The sequence below is a fragment of the Lissotriton vulgaris genome, chromosome 1_1 (genome assembly GCF_964263255.1).
Source record: "Lissotriton vulgaris chromosome 1_1, aLisVul1.2, whole genome shotgun sequence".
Taxonomy (NCBI): domain Eukaryota; kingdom Metazoa; phylum Chordata; class Amphibia; order Caudata; family Salamandridae; genus Lissotriton; species Lissotriton vulgaris.
In genome coordinates this window covers 1997666614-1997677477 of record NC_141685.1, presented here as the reverse complement: position 1 = coordinate 1997677477, position 10864 = coordinate 1997666614, and positions in this window count along the sequence as shown.

The window sequence follows — 10864 nt, the reverse complement described above, 5'->3', positions numbered from 1 at the left end:
GTGGGGTAGGCTAACGGAGGAGACCCCAATCTGGCAAAACGGTCAGCTACCGGCATTGGCGTCACTGCAGGGCTTTCGAGGCTGGGATTCTATAGGAATTTCCACACTGGGGCACGTCCTGAAGGGTACGTCACTTAAATCCTTTCAGGAGCTCAGCGAGGAGTTTTGCTTTCCTCGAACGCAGTTCTTTAAGTATTAGCAATTCGGCCACGCCATTACACCTGCCCTGGAGGGACTAGACTTCTTGCCAGAATTCAGCCCGATAGAGGCAAAAGTCTTCATGGGAGACTTGGAAGACAAGAAAATATCTCGCATCTACCAGACCCTGTTTATACACTGCTCCTCCTCGCTGCAGAACCTGCGGGAATCATGGGAAAGAGATGTGGGGAGCTAGAGGAAGAGGATTGGCGAGAAACCCTCGAAGCCCCAAGAGGAGCGGCTATTGCCATGCGCTTACGCGTTATCCAATTCAAATATCTGCATAGGGCTTACTATACTAGGGAGAGGTTGTGGCGGGCTGGTTTGATTGAGTCTCCTGAATGCTTGAGATGCGGTCACAAGGTGGGTACCTTCCTACACACGGTGTGGAGCTGTGGTAATTTGGCTAGATTTTGGACAGGGGTGTGGGATTGTTTGTCCGAAGTGTTGGTTTGGGACCTTCCTCGTACTCCCAAACTAAGCCTTCTTCATGTCTTTGAAGGGGTAGGTGGTAATCTATATAAGAGACATCTGCTACTGTTAGGTCTTGCCGTAGCAAAAGGAGACGTAGCTCAGGCCTGGAAAGACCCCCGGGCTCCTAAGGTTGTGGTGTGGAAAAAGGGCCTTGATTTTTGTATGGGATTGGAGCGTCCAGTGTTTGAAGCCAGGGGCTGCCCTAGGAAACACTATAAAATATCAAAAAGATGGGCGGCTTACAGGGGACTATGGCCAAAACCACCAGTGCTGCCAAGAGATACCACAGGGCTGATGTGATGGGGCCATGGGGGCGACATAGTACACGTTGTTTTTTTGCATGTAACCTTCTTCTTTTCTCTACAGGAACGAAACGGCTTTGTGTGGGAGACAGGGGGGGTGTTGGTAGAGGGGGTGGGGTAGGCAGGGGGGATACGGGTTCTATTATAAGGTACTGAATAGATCGCTGTGTTAGCCGAGACATGCTTGTTTGCAGTTCCTCCGGGGTACGGAGTGCTGCGTCTTTTGTGCGATCTGTCAATAAAAAGAGTTGTTAAAAAAAGATTACAGTTTTATTGAGCAAGAAATAGGTGGGTTACCAGAAAGAACACAGATGAATATGATGCTTGAATTGGCCGATACTTGGGATGAGCTCAAGCATATGCAGTAACAGGTGTCAGACCATGAGAAGAATGTGTGGATCAATTCAGGCTGTGTGAAAGGAGATGTGGATATTTGGGTTTCAGCTGATGGAAGAGCGGTCCTGCCAGATGAGATGTTGAGCCCGATGGTAAGACAAATTCATGGTGCAGTGCATTTGGGAAGGGATGCAATGATGAGAGTGTTTAGACAGACCTGGTATAACCCAAGGTTTGCGCAGTAGCAGAAGCTGTGTGCCAGAGGTGTGTCACGTGCCAGCAAATGAATGTGGGAAAGAGAACTGCAGTCACCATGAGTCACATCGGAAGGTCCGGAGGGCCCTTCAACCGAATGCAATTGGATTTTGTTGAGATGCCTAGGTGCAATCATTTGAGATACATCTTGGTGGTGGTGTGGTTGTTTTCAAGGTGGGTGGAAGTATACCCCGCGCGTAGATGCGATACACTTACAGTAGCTAAGCTGTTGCTGAGAGAGCTTGTGCCAAGGTTCGGGGTTCCGACCTCTTTGGAATCGTACAGGGGTACGCATTTTCATAGCGAGATCATAAAGATGCTTTGCACAGCACTGAAGATTGATCAGAGACTCCATTGTAGTTATCGTCCAGAGGCGTCTGGGATAGTGGAGCAGATCAACGGGACTTTGAAAGCTCGAATGGCAAAAGTGTGTTCGTCCACCTCCCTGAAATGGCCGGACGCTTTGCCCCTGGTTTAATGAGCATGCGCAGTACCCCAGACAGGAGAACAGGTCTCTCGCCACATGAAGTGTTAATGGGGAGGGCAATGAGGTTATCATCGGTGCCATCGACAGCCTTGCTGAGTATCACAGATTATATGATCCTTGATTATTGCAGGGGACTGGCTGATGTCATCCGTTCTGTGTCCCATCAGGTGCAGGCTGCTGTGGTCCCGGCTTCCAGTGATCTTTGGCACGACCTGAGCCCAGGAGATTGGGTGTTAGTGCGGAAGCACGTGAGGAAAAGCTGTTTGGATGTTCGCTGGAGGGGACTATACCAAATAATCCTTGTTACGAACACTGCAGTGAAGTGTGGAGGATTGCCGAATTGGGTGCATGCCTCACACACCTGTCGAGTTCCAGCACCCTTGGAAGAAACAGCTCCTCTCCCAACTAAAAATCCAGCTGAAGTGGCAGGGCCACTGGAGGGGACAAGTCAAGCTGTGAGGGTGTCTGACGAAGCTAGTTGCTCACTAGATCAGGCTGAAGAGGGTCACAGCAAGAGCGGTGCAGAAACTCCCACAGAAAGGAGAAGTGACTGTGAGAGTGACCCAGAGCCAAACTAAGCTGAAGAGAGTTGTGAGCAGAGTGTGCAAGACAGAGACAAAAGGACCAGCGGAACAGAGTAGCAGTGGCCAGGAAGACAAAAGCGATTGAATGTGAGGCTGGTCTCTGAAAGAGATCTTGCACCCATGTCTGAAGGGTCTGAGTCGGAAGGAGATGCAGCAGAACAAGTCCGAGGAGGTCCAAGGAGGTCAAGGCGAACGAGGGTGCCTTGCCGGAGGTACGCAACTACAGAGTGGACCTATCTTGTGACTGATGCCAGGAGTATTGAGATTGGGGAGGGTGAGGGTAGTGACAGTAATCAGTACCAGTCGTAACATCAAGTTGGATGTGCTGTTGATAGTACCAGGACTTGAGATCGAAGGTGTACTGACAATCACAGTTCCAAATTCCCCGATACTGAGTGGAATACGTCACCTGATTCTAAGTAGATTGCTTTTCCCTACGTTTGGCCCTGAGATACCATCTCATGAATCCATTGTTCTTCGTCTTGAACTTTTGGAGTATGTGCTAGAAGCAGTTGGAGCTGAATTGATTATTGACTATTGACTAAAGACTTTGTTGTAAATACTTTGCTGTGAATAACCTAGGTCCGAGTGGAAGAAGAAGAAATTTAGGGACTTCCCATAGAAGACGGAGAAGTGTTAGGGTTGTCTGTTGCTCATTGTAAATAAAGAACTGAAATCGAAAAGGGGATTTCCAGCTTCTAAGAGGTGGGTCGAGCTTCAAGCAGTCGAAGAAGAAAAGAGACTCTGTGTGCTGTTGCTAAACGACGTCCTGAAACCATGAAGGCTGGAAACCCAAACCGTAGACTTAGGTGCATGGTAGGCACATTAGTGGGATGAGTGATACTTTTCATTATTTTAGTAGTTTTAGTTTCATATTTGGCGCCACATGATCAGGCAGTGGAGGTTGAGGGAACTCCTACACCTACCACTCCTAGCAAGAAAGAGGTTGAGATAGGAGACAGAAAAGCTTTTCTGTTAGAAGAGAGTCGTAGATTACATGCAGATCTGTCTAAAGGCAATTTCAAACTTTATGCGTATGCAAAATTGTTGTATGAATATATAGATGCTATGGATGCGAAAGATTGTAATGTGTCTATGCAGTTGCCTGCTTCTGTAGATGAGGGTATTAGATACCATCACCTTCCATTAACGTATGGAATTTCATGTAGTTTGCTGCTTAGCATGTCTTATGAGCGAGAACATTTTGAATATTTCTTTTCAAATTATGATGCGGTCCTTCCTGAAGTGCCCGCGTACAAGCATTTGAATAAGTATGATTATTATAAGTCTGAGGACCGGCTTGGGATGTATTTTATTCCAGCGTACGCTCATCGTCATAATTTGACGTGCTTGTTGTCCGAGACAGAGAAGAAGTTCATAGATCAAGTGGAAGATAGACATTGTAAGCAAAAACAGCTGCGGGGTTCAGGACAGGGCAAGGTAGATTGGACTGAAGAAGAGAAGCTTCACAAGTCAAAGGGAAGTTATGGACCGATAGCTCTAGATGAGGTGCAAAAAGGGAAACTATGCATTCACAGACCACAGACACATTATGAGAATGTCAATGTGGGTCACACCATATATGAACATACGTTCAACCTGGAATATTATGCAAAGGATTTCTTGCAGGGGGTAGTGCAAGTGATTCCGACTGTCTATTTCGTTTGTGGAAGGAATGCTTATGTGCGACTGCCTGAAAAATGGTGTGGAACGTGTTATTTTGCAATCATTTTCCCTAAGATTTATCACATGGAAGACTTTGAACTTCTGGAGGGCGGACAACATATGAGAGTAAAGCGTGGTGCAAGTGTGGGAGAGATAGTCGGAGATGTGTTTGGAGCAGTGCTACCTAATTTAGGAGCGATTCTGAAAGATGTGAAGATCAGAAGGTTGGCGACTGTTGTGGATGAGTTATCTATGAGTACTGCCAAGTCCTTAGTGTTGGTTGAGGGAGAGATGTTGTCGATAAGGACTATGGTTTTACAAAACCGTCTTGCTCTAGACGTCCTTCTAGCAAAAGAGTGAGGGGGTCTGTAAACTTTTTAAGGTCTAAGAATGTTGTACTTACAAAACAAGCGAACAGGTGAATGAGGATAAATTGCGCTGGGAGGAAATATTAGTAATATGATGCAGTATCTAGTTAGCTCAAAGGATAAGGTCCTGGTCACCCAACCAGAATCAAACAATGTGACAAATGTCACAGCTGTAATGTTATAAAACACACAATTTATCCTGAGCTAAGAGTTCATAAGTATCAAGAAACAAATATCAAATCCAAGGATTCAAAGTGTCTTCATTTCATCTTCATTTATTTTCATTTTCCATTGAGTCCAATCTTCACCAGAAAGGAATTTTATAACCACTGCCAACACGTGTTTCGTCTTGGTCGTGATGACCAAAAGACTTCGTTAGGGCTGTGAATATTATAATAAATATAATCATACTACTGTTCCACTTAAGTAGTCCATATAAAAAAACATACAAAAAAAGTCCTTATTAATACAAAGTGGCTTCAAAACGATCAAAGTTTCACTACTATACTGTATTTTGAGAAAGAGAGTCACGAAAATTAAAGGACATTCAAAGCATCTAATACATATATTGTGTCCTAGAAGAAGAAAAAACGTGAACAACTTTACAGCAATATTAAATACTGTTATCCTTTAAACCTATAGGTAATATTACAGCTTCATATGTTCTATCATCAGAATAGAAGAACACAAGGAAAAAAAGAAACAGACACGATGTATCAGTAGATAAGAAAGTCATAGATCGTTCAGTCCAATAGCCATTACAAAAAGATGAAGCTATCATAGGTCCCTAAAGGACGTGAGCGGAAAAGAATAAAGGCCCGTGATAATTGACACCAAATCATTAAAGGCACCCGAGTTTCAAGTGAAAAAAGATGATCAAAAGGAATAAAGAGAGAGGTCGTGGGTACCAAAAATTAAAGCCGTCATTAATAACCCCATTGTGATAAAGTTACACAGAAATCACGAACACGTAAACGAGTTGAGCGCATGTATATTGAAAGTAGCTCACCATGTAAGTAGAAGAGGAAGGTGTTTTATCAAAACAAGAGGGATTGCCTCCGTCCATTAACAACATAAACCGTAACATGAACCGTAAACCTGGTAGTTCGTCTTTAGTTTCATGGAGCAGGGGAACCACAATGATAAGAAGGTTTCCAATATGGCGCAGTCTCTGCACGCCGCCTTACACTGCGAGACTGCTGATTCCGCTCCGTACTCGGAGGTATGTTAATCATGACTTTGTTACTGAATTTTCCGTCCAGGATTTTTAGTGCAATTGGTATATTTATACATAAGTGGCTATTTGCCTTGTTATACATGTTACTTTACGTAAAATTTGGGAACTCTCGTCTTTTGGGTAATACGTTACTATGTATTAATAAGAACTAGTTCTCTATTATTGTGGGCCTTTTTTCGTACATAGGAGGAAGTCAATATACTGGTTGCTTATCACATAGTTTATGTTAGCGGTCCCTATTTAAACGGAGATTGCTCTTCTCTTACTTTCAGGACAGGAGTGAATTCTTTAATTCCATTGTATTGACCCAGATACGGCTTGGGTTTCATTTCTTCGCTATCGACTTTAAAGGACTGGGCTTTTGGTGTTTGTAGATGTGAGGCTCTCACCCATATATTGACTAGTGATTACTTTATCTATTATCTTTTTAGTTTAAGAGTGGATGTTGTTAATGGACGGAGGCAATTCCCTCTTGTTTTGATAAAACACCTTCCTCTTCTACTTACATGGTGAGCTACTTTCAATATACATGCGCTCAACTCGTTTACGTGTTCGTGATTTCTGTGTAACTTTATCACAATGGCGGCTTTAATTTTCGGTACTCACAGCCCTGACGAAGTCTTTCGGTCATCATGACCAAGACGAAACACGTGCTGGCAGTGGTTATAAAATTCCTTTCTGGTGAAGATTGGTCTCAATGGAAAATGAAAATAAATGAAGATGAAATGAAAACACTCTGAATCCTTGGATTTGATATTTGATATTTGTTTCTTGATACTTATGAACTCTTAGCTCAGGATAAATTGTGTGTTTTATAGAATGTTGTACTTATATACCAGACAATAGCAAAGACCTGAAGAAATATATAAGTAACATTACTGCAATTCATTATGAGATCGAAGATTTGGCAGAAGAAACTGTGTGGGAGAAAGTTGGCAAGGGATTTGGACAGGTTGGAAGTTGGTTTGCGAAACTTGGTAAGAGAATTCTTGGTTACATTCTAAAGCCAATCATCATAGTGATCTGTTGTGTGATTGGATTGTGGGGTCTGGTTACAGCCTACAAGTGGTACAAGTCGAATAGGCTTGAAAGGTCAATGAGAATGCAGGAGAGGCGCAGGAAGAGACTGCAGGACAGTCAGTATCAGAATTTGAAAAACATGGAGATGCTCAAGAGGTCGAAGATGGCAACTTGTTCTCTATGAACGAGTTCTTACCCTCAGGGATGGTGTAGTGTATGATGACACAGGTCATCAGAGGGGGGAACTGAGAGAGCGCCATGTTATTCTGAAAATTGTAGGGGTGCATTATACTCACCCGTTGTCCACACCGACATATTTGGAGGATTTTACTAATGTAGTTTAGGAAATGTAAACGTTTGGGCCGGGGATCAGTGCAAAATGTGGTGGAGTGTTTATTAACCATAGACAAAATAATGCTTTAATCATGCTAAATGTTTGCTTAAACGTAGAAAGTGCAATCTCATGTGCAATGTCGTGTTAACAATGAAGTGCCTTAGTGAAGAATAAAAATGCTTATTAATGAGTGATTTAACATAGGTTTTAATGTGAAGAATCGTAGCTTGTATTGAAAATAGAATTAAAGTTTAACCGATTAAATGTATGCTCATGTTATAAGAGAAACACATTTAGAATGTGCAAGGCCTGAGGTGTGTTAAAACGGGTAGAGGCCTAACTGTATTTTTTCTTTGCTTAGCTTTAGCTGAAGAAATAATTCTTATTCTTGGGAAAGGCTGTTCTCAGCAAATGTTGAATTGTAACTTCGAATGTTGCAAAGGATTCTTCTCACATATTCCAGCTCGCAGGTGCAAGGCCATGGGCCTTGTTAGGTTGAAGGAGCCATTGTTTGGAAGTTAGGATAGTAGGAGCGAGAGCAGAGGAGATGCCAAGGATTGTGGGAGTGCAACATTTAGCGAAGAAGGTGCCTGTGACCCAAGGACACTCTAACGGACGCTTGGTGGAGAGGAGCCATCCTGGAAAAATACGAAGACCGATACCTGCCAGAGGGGTGTGCCTGGGTCGTTCTTAAGGCTGGCCCAAAGGTGTGTCAACTGTTTTGTGGTTTTGTATTAGGGACAGCACCCGAGGGTGGAGGGCAGATTAGATTTTAGTGGGCTTCAGGAGAGAGTAGATGTAGAGGCAGAGTGTGATTTTGGGAAAGGCAAAGATGTAGAGAGATTGTGCACTCAAGGCAGAGTAGGGTGTTGGAAAGAGCTCTTGGGAATGAACTTACTAACTAAGGGTATTGAAGGAAGAGTGAATGTACTTCTTAGGAAGTCATCACTGCTGACACCTTTATTCTTGCCTTGGTGAAATGCTAAGTAGGGATGTCACTCCAGAGACAGTGTAGGGACAGACTAACCAGATTCTTTTCCTTTCTGTAATGCAATCCTGGACTCAGGTTAGGAGTTTCATCCTTTGCCTGATGATTCTTGAATTGATCTTGCTTTTTATTTTGAGTCATCTGAGACTCTTGCGTAGAATTATGAATGTATTAGTTCCCGTTTACTCCCTGAACCTGTTGTTGAGATGTTTGTACATCCAATTATTTTTGGCTATGTAATAAACTCTTTAACTTCATTGGTAGTCAGTGATTTTTTAGAACAAATTGAATTTGGCTAGTTACATTGTCTAGAGTTCTAATAAAGGTTCTTCCCTCCACGCTTCTATGACAGGGAAAAAGGTTCAGTCGGCCTTATCTGGGATTCTGGAAATTGGTAAGTCAATCGAGAAAAGAATCCCAGCTTCTCCATTAGGGTCTCTGTAATGTAAGAGCTTTGCGATTATCAGTCTGGGAGCCGCTACAGGCACAGGGGGGTCAAGAAAGAACACAATGAGCTTTATTCAATGCAAAATGCGAGGATAGGCACTTCAGGGTTACTTTTTCTTTAAGCCATGTTTCAAGGAAGCTTATCATATTTGCAGCAGTGCAATTCATTCCTTGAGCCCAATGATTCTGATGTTATTCCATCGAGCTCTGTTTTCTGCATCTTCTGCTCTGGATTCCAAGGATATTATTTGACACTTGCTAAAAAAACAATGGTATATACACTATTGAGTTTAGAACAAGTGGAAGACATACCATTTACTGTTTGCGGCACTCCAACAATTACCTGGTTAGTACATGGTATAATTCCTTTACCTATTATGCTTAATTTTCACAATTACCAGAAATAAATAGTATGAAACTATGCTTAATTCACAGTTGTTCCATGAATGGAAATTTTCTTTTTCCTACATCTGCCTAAATAAGAATGAAGATGTTCCTGTGTGCATTAGACAGCAAATTGCAGAAATCCCCTTAAACCCTGCCTTCTGTGTGAAACTATATAATCACATGCAATTTTAAACGCTTTGATGCCAGGGTAAAGTTGTGTTTTATCTGTTTCCTCCACTGCATCCATCCCCACACATCATGAACTCCTAAATAATGTTTCTCGTGTATTCCATTTCAGATGTACTTTCTGTCGGTTGGAACCTGGCCATCTATACCCGATAAAGGTTTCTGAAATGAAATATATTCATTTTAATGGTCTATACAAACTATGGCCAATCTTTAAAAAAAAAAAAAAGTCCCCTTGACTCTAGCGGCTGAAACCTGAAAACAACCAGAACTGCTTCAGAAATTCAGAGGCTGCTACCCACACTGTAGCCAACACATTGTGCAGACTATGTTACATTTTTCTTTGTGACTGGTGTTGCGGATCTGGTCTGGGGACTGGATTTAAAGCAGTAATTAGACTGAACCCATCAATTTTTCACTATGTTCTCCAACTTTTTTTGTAGGATTCCCCACCATCAAACTGCTGATCGGCTGGGGTGGTATCATCATCGTTCTTTGGTTTTGACAAGGAAACCAGCTAAATGGAGTAGATGTAGCCAGCTGAACAAAGATACAGAGAGACTTAAGCACGCCATATGGGACATGCTTGGCTATCTGATCTCAGCGAGCACTCAGTGCTCTCACTTCGCAAAATGGATTTCACACAAGTAAATCCTGTATTCTGGTGCATAAACTGTCTGTCTTGGACTTGCAGCTAGAGCATCCCCCAGTGGCTTTTCTTGGTATGGAAGCAATTGTTCAAACGCTGCATGAAGACCAGAGACAATGCGTCTGTCCCATCTCCAAGATGCTATATTAAAGCGCTTTTGACATGGTGACCCCCACTTTTTGTCACTGGTACTGACGTTTTTCGACTGATTTGCACTGGGCCTCTGCTATCCGGGCCTCGGTCCAGTGCTCTTTCCCTAAAACAAACTACATGTTCAATTGTTAACCAGTTGGCATGGACATTATCACCCCTGTAAGTACCTGGTACCTAGAGCATGGGTACTAAGGAGGGTCCCTAAAGGCTTCACCTTTAATTATGACACCCAAGGGACCCACACCCAAAGCCTTGCAGGTTACTTGAAATGGTGCAAACCACAGTGAAAACAGAACATCCTTGTGTGCCATGCCTTTAGACACTGCATGCAATGTATGTAAGTCAATCCTACTGCAGGCCTTAGCGTCCTAAGGCAGGGTGAATGTAAATGTAAATGTAAATGTAAATGTCAAGGTATTTGTAGAGCGCACTGTCACCAAGCGGTTTCCTGGCGCTATTACTCATACCGCTGTGGAACCCCTCCTGGCTTTCCCTGTGAAGTGTCCACTCCTGGGCACCCCCAGGGTGAAGCCAGGCATCCACAGCGCTGTTGGGGCCGGTGTGGAGGTTAAGCAAGCTATTGCCCAGAGTTGCAGCGTGGGACCCATGATTAGAATAGGCACCGAGGCGAGAAATCAGGTCCGAGGAATTATGAGCCCAAGACCCGCCGAGGCGGGAATTGAACCCTGGTCCCGGACCAGAACTCTGCATCAGGGTCTGCCGCTCTAACCATTGAGCCACACTCCTCCTCCAGGGTGCATTATATTACATGTGAGGACATATCTGCATGAGCA